The following is a 6,987-nucleotide window of genomic DNA, read 5'->3' as shown; positions in this document are numbered from 1 at the left end:
CCTGTTCAAGTTAGTCTTTCCTGCTGCAGCTGTCCCTGTCTGAAGTCCTGTCAATCAGTCTTTGCAATTGCTTTTCCCAGTTCAAATCTTAATTTTTACTCCAAATTTTCCTCTTTGAATCCAATTTTTCTCAGTATTCTCAAATGGGCATCAGTCCTGTCAGTTTTGTTCACCTAATTAGTTTATGTACCTTATCTTTGTCTCCCCTTCAAGTCATCTTACTGTTCAAATCAGTCGCCCTTTTGAATGAACCTGTAATCTTCCCAAAATGATTTAACTATCCAACTCTTTTCAACATTTGTTATGCAAATTAACCCTCTTAAAATGTGTTCTTAAATACTTTCCCTTCATTAGCAGCTTTAATGCATTCATATGTTAAGGATTTATCCCTATTGCTTGTTTCTGGTCCAGTTTCCTATTTTATTTAATTACCTTCCAAACATTTGTTGTCTATTGCGCTGCAGTCTAATCCCTATTAGCTGTATGATTTGTCATCATTCGTGCTTTTCCGTTGACACTTTAACCGTTACTGTCGCTAGATTGTTGCCACGCTTTGCATCCATTCCAGGCTGTTGTCTCCCATTAACTCCTTTCCTTTCGAGATGCTTCTTCTGCTCCTTCCATCACTGCCTGTTGAATTCTGGCACGTCCTGTTAAAGCCTCAAAAATAATTGAATCCGAAAAAACATTGAATGTCACAAATAGCTTTTATATCTACTTACTCATTTAAATGTAACTCCCCCCTCTGACACATTCACTCAATGTGTCATCAGGCATTCAAAAAGGAACCGGCAAAACGTCCTACCGCATCATCATATGTCCTGCAGCCAGTTTGTCGAACCTTTCACTCATTCAGAACTGTCATCCCCAACTTCCTGAAAATTGACTGTTCACCCCACACTCGGCAACAAAACAACAATCATCGCACTCCTGCCAGTGAGCATACAGCCCTGCTGACAGCGGACCCTTGTGCTCACAAAAAGTACACAGGCATAGAGTATCAAAATAAAACATAGACACACAACGAATCATGGCGCCCGGGGATTCTGTCCTGAAAATCCTCAATCATCACAAAAATCAAAAGGGTTAGGGTTAACATTTTCACGTGCATTCAATATAAACTCTCCAAGACTGCAATCGCCAACCTGCAAAATTATTACAAGTTATACAACAGCCAGCAATCTGCTCCTTGGCTGGTGGTTGATGCTGCAATAAGTCAAGTGACGCACAGAAACAAAGCAAAGCTTGCACTTGCCACAAGCAAGCTTAAGTTTCAAATGTTTGGTTGTCATCCACCTAGTCAGTCATCCCGTCGGGTGAGTCCAAGTCTGTCACGTCATATCGTCCATTGTCCTAGTGTTTGATATTAGTCCTGTCTTGTCCATTCGTGTTGCTGAAATGGGCCTTCTCCATGAACTATTTTGTTGGTCATGATGCCTCTGAGTAACCATCAGCTGTTGGTTAAGGTTACAACTCATCACTCATCAAACTTGGGTGTTCCAGTCTCATGTGAGAGGAATCTTACCCTCAACTGTGACCCTTTCACCCCAACTCCAAAATACTTTGGCCTTTCACCCTGTCCCAGACACACATACACATTCTTAACCACACAAGTGCCAATTCGGTCACCTTCATCGCTCAGCTCTCATTCCACACCAAACAAATTTAGTATGTGTAAGTGAGTAGGCAATCAGTGAATATTGAAGGTAACACTTCATTTCTGGATGTTCTTCTCGATTAAATATTTCATACAATCGTACCTCACTTTTACCGTAAAACTGTCAATTAAATGCCTAAAAAATTCAGTTATTTCTACTGCTGAGCCTGTCCAAGGGTGAGCATGGGGAAAGAAGCAGCCTCAGATGGTCCTTAAATAATTTTATCCTAATCAATCATTCTGATCGAACCGCTGGGTAAAGATACTCAAAAGGGTCCCTCCGACAGTCTACTCCCCTATGGTGTTTTCACTTTGCCTTGTCAATGCATTTGTTATTTGAGTCCTATCACGTTTGTCATCTCGTTAACTGTCATTTTGTGTGACTCTTATGCCGCATTATTCTTAACTGTCAAAAGTTTCCATGGCTGTTATTCCTTGAACTTATCGGACTTTCTGAATTCCCCGTGAGTTGTAATTAACTTCTAATTTTATTAATTAATAATAATCAGGTCCATTGTACAATTTAGCCACCTCTTGACTGCATCCTATTGGGTCCTAATGTCCTATTTTCATCTCCAATTTGTCAATGACTCTATGTCTAATTGTTAAGCTGGGTGGACTAAATGTGATCCTACTCTTACTTCATACAATTTGGCCTGTTTTATCCAAATTTATCCTCTGATTATGATCCTTTCCCTTTTTCTGTAACACTACACATTTTGTTCCTGATTTATTTATTTATCTTTTATCAAGACTCCTCAGTTGTGTCAAGTTCAGTGCCCAAGCAAGCTTCCATTCACTTTGAGCCAAGCCCACCAAGTATTGATTACGCCCCAGCAAGGAGTCCAGTTCGCTTGTTGCACATTTCAGGTCTCATGGTTCTTTCGCCGCACCTCATTTTCAAGTTGTTGTCTTTAGTTGTAGCCTCAGAGCCAACTCATTCCTCACTCTCGGATGAGTCCATTTTCAACTGAGTCCATTCACATCTTGTAAGTTTCTTCACTCTCGCCTCAGAGGATGTCGTTTTCCTCCGGAGCGTTGTGCTCCCCCCAAGCACAAATATAGTCCTTCTTTGCTCTTGCAAAAGGTCAAAGGTGCCTCAGAGCCATGCACCGTTTTCTTGTTGTTCTCAGCTGTCGGTGGAGTCTCGGGATCGAGTTTCAGGGTCACTGCTGGATACTGGAAAAGACAGACTGGGAAACCAAACTTAAATATCGTCTTCCAATTAGCCATTAATTACCTAGTACCTTTTGTTAATCAAACTTCCAATTCTCCTATTAACAAGAATTTAATATATTTGAGAAAAACGTTGCCTTTCCTTCATGAGCTCTCGGCTGTATTGTGATGGACCTTATTTGAACAATTTTAAAGTGGCAGATTACCCCAAACTTAAAATTGCAAGTCTTAACTGTGGTTTCTCTCAATTATACTGTGATTTCCAGAAGATCATCCTAATTTCAGGCTACATTCTATTGTTTGTTTTCCTGCCTTTGATTTTATGCAATCCTCTCTATCATCTTTTCACCTTTGCTGATTTGAGCCTTCAATTTCAGATAAAGTTTCCCAATTTTGCGTACAGAATGTACATTATTCATAATTAAGTCATGTTCCAAACATTGCATCCTCTCTGGTTTGCCCTCAGTATTATTGGTGTTATGCTCACTTACCGATATTACTGGACTATCTTGAATTTTTAATTCTCCGCCACTACATCGAAGGCCATTTCTCAGCTGTTCACTTTTCCCATGCTCCAGTTAGGCTCCATTACTCGAATCTAGAATGTGATTTTCATTTGAGTTTCTTGCTTTTGGACTTCTAAAATGCTCCTATCGCTAATTTATTTGTACCGAGCATACTTTTACAAGAGTATTAAAAGAACCAACAAATTACTACCAAATCCAATCTCTCCTCGTTGGCATCTCCTCCTCTATTTTGAACTTGCTGCTTTTGACCTGTACGTCTTGTTACAGTGGGCACTGGTCAGCCTTGTCGGGCCAACGCAATTTACGAGCAGGCTCTCCATGCATACAATTCAGTCCTATGTCTAAATCCAGAGAATTCCTTTAATTCCAGCTGCTGCTGTGGCCCTCACTTGATACCTCTCTTGCTCTCATAAATTAGTGTTGACCGGTTGAGTTTTCTTTAGACACTCAAATCACCTATATTTGGGTTGTAGTGGTTAGCCCTCGCATGCTCCTACTCCACGTGTTAGACGGCTGTTAAACATTAATTCTAAGTTCATGCTGTGTCTCTATGTCCTCCATGAGACAACGGATGTATCCGCCGTCTCAGGTTTTTTATGTAACGAGAAAATCAGAAGTATTGAGGAGAGCCCCAAAGAAACGAGTATCAATAATTTGTTTTCAATTTTGTCATCCTTTCAGCAATTTAAATTAATAAGTTGAGCTTTTCGTCAGATCCAATTTCCTATTCCTCTCAGAATGCTAAAAGGAGCGTCAGCTGGCCTTAGAGGGGTCCCCCATTATTTACGAGGGGGCCACACTCTTCTGCCACCGCTTGCTGTCGTCCCAGCATGTTTTTCTTTGGATACATCTATATTGGTGTCGTATTGGTTAACACACGCATGCTCCTATTTCTCCAGTTGGTCATGCATTCTTTTGCTCCTTCAGCATTCCGTCTTTCACCATTCTATCATAGTTTCTCTCGTTGCTGGCAGGGCAGGCCCCCTTAATTGGGCATAACTTCGGCCCTGCGCCCCGCCTCGGCATCACCGCGCGGGGAGGGGCCAGCCTTAAACACAGTGGGCAGATACAGGTTGGCCACTCCCTGCCCTACCCACCGCCAGATCTCCCCCCGCGCGCGGGCACCGCAGGCGTGCACGCGCCCCAGAGCAACGAGAGCGCACTCTACTATCCGTTATTTTTGGTGGTTTTCCAAACACTCAAACTCACCCCCATGCGCGCTCATGAGCACATTCACGCACACACACACGTACTTACGGACACGCGCGCACCCACACAAACACGCACGCACACACCCCTACACACACACTTACGGGGCCCAACAAGTACACACATCAAGCGTCCATTCATTCGGAAGCTCAAACAGACAACATAAAGATGACAAAGTTCACAAAGATTACACACGGACACAAAAGACATACAACGGGATTCGAATCCATTCCACATTTTGCTTCTTTCCAACTGCTGTTGAGCAGTTTGGTCATTTTAACTGTCATCAGAGCAGATGCACTGACAAATACGCACGTCTTACTTAACTTTTGTGTCGTTTCGTTTCGTTCCTAATAGCGCTGTATATCTCCCCTTTATTCTGCAGAATTTAACTTAAGTGTGCACACAAATTACTTTTTATATCACTACTAAACCCCCCAGAGGCCTCTTTTCCACGTTTTCCATTTTCACACAGCAGCCGCACAAAACCTTCGTCCAATATCGGTTTTGTCGCCGGCTCAAATTTATCAAACTTTGACAGACGTGCATGCTATTACAGTGCGCCTCGACAAATCGGGATCGGACCGTTGCCGCGATAACGCACCAGCTACCTCGGTATTCGAAAATGACAGCCCACCGGGTTTACCTATTCATTTCCTTGCACCAGCGTTTAAATCGAGGAGCCTTGTAACCCCCACACACTTCTAATTCGATCAGTGTCCAAACGACGTGGCTTACGCGCGCTTTATTTTCCTCGGTACCCTTAAAATCTGACCGGATCTCGGCACCCATAACTGGGTCTGACCGGACCACTTCGGCACCCTTAAAAAAGGGTCTGACCGGGTCACTTCCACATTCATGCTCACAGTTACGGATGCCAAGGCTGCGCACTTTTCCTATTTGCCAAACGCGGTCAGCGCAAGCCTCCCTTTTTGGTCGGACTTTTGACGGAGACTAACCCAGCCATCGAAACTCTCCACAGGTGCGCACTTGGCCCGTACGGCCACTGAGTGCGACTGCAGTGTCTCGGCTTTTCCAGGAACTGCATCTGGGGCGGGTAGTTTCCTGTCGCAACAGTGTTCAATCGTATCTGTGTTTTCGCCTCATTCACCCAGCTAAAATTTCTATCCTCCATCGGATCTGTCGCCAAACTAAAGTCCACGTTTTATGGGACTTTCTACCATTCTTTTATTGTGACGGTCAACAGCGATGTCCCTGACAACCTGTCCCGTCACGAGCCACACTACTTCGGGCTTTTTCTTTTTCATCATTCATCATTCTCACCAGACATGTCACTCACTCCACTGTGCACATTCCCCATTAAGTTCTAAGTTACTGTTCACTTTTTATTTCTTATTTTTTATTTATTTTCTATTTTTTTTTATTTTATTTTCCTTTGCTGCTTCTATTTGGGGCCACTCCCCCTTCGAAAGTCGAATTATGACGACTTTTTGACTGGGAGAGACAACTTACTCCCGAGACAGCTCATGGCCACATCAGATTCGGTTGTAACTGCCCCCCTCAAGGGGCCGACCCCCCACCTGTCCAAGAACCGAGCATATCGCGGCAACTGCGGGCGAAGCATCTCACCTTAATGACAGCCGCTGGTCGACCGCTGGATTCTCGCTCAGGAAGCGGGCGCGAATTCCCCGGGGGAACACGAATCCTGTTCGTGACGCCAAAAATGTGGTGAATGGTCTTTGTTGTTTCGCTGGTCTCCAAAAAAACACTCAGTGGACGATGGCTGGTCCGGGTAAGGAAGCACTTCGGTGACACACGGCTGATTGGGAAAAGATTTATTCAACCGATGTCAAAGTGATGTCTCTCCAAAAGTTTGAGTGGCCCCAAAAGCAAAGATGGTTCAGCTCTTGACAGCACAGATGTTCGCCCCAAAAAGGCCCTCGCGCTTCTTGCTCTTGCCCCTTGCGCCCCTGCGCCTTGCGCGCCCCTTGCTCTTCGCGCTCTCCTCTTCGCGTTCTTGACCCCCCTCTATCTGTTCTCCCCCATCATTTGTACCTCGTAAGACAACAGCTGTGGTCCGAGTCTCACTCTATTGGTTACTTCCGATGCCCTTAAAAGTGCATGGACAAAGGTATTCCTGGTCACGGACGAATGGCCCTTCCATATTCTAAGCACCTACACATTGCTGAAACTAGATCTTCTCTGTACCGCAAAAATAGCTTAGGGTCTTCTCACTGCTGCAAGGTCGCCATTTAAGGTGACATACAGTGACGCATAGAATCCAAAATTTACCTCACTGTCATGATGTCTGTTTGCTTTCTGTTCCTGTCTTTGGTAATGTAACCCTGTCTTTTTGTTCCACGACTTTGTCGGTCAGTCCTGTTGTTGGTTTTGTTTTCTAAAAAAAATAAAATAAAAAAATCAATTTTTTTTTGTACCCATGTATAATGCGCACCC

This window comes from Syngnathus typhle, linkage group LG16 (genome assembly GCF_033458585.1).
Source record: "Syngnathus typhle isolate RoL2023-S1 ecotype Sweden linkage group LG16, RoL_Styp_1.0, whole genome shotgun sequence".
Lineage (NCBI taxonomy): Eukaryota > Metazoa > Chordata > Actinopteri > Syngnathiformes > Syngnathidae > Syngnathus > Syngnathus typhle.
The sequence above is the reverse complement of the archived record's forward strand: the minus strand, read 5'-3'. Positions refer to the sequence as shown.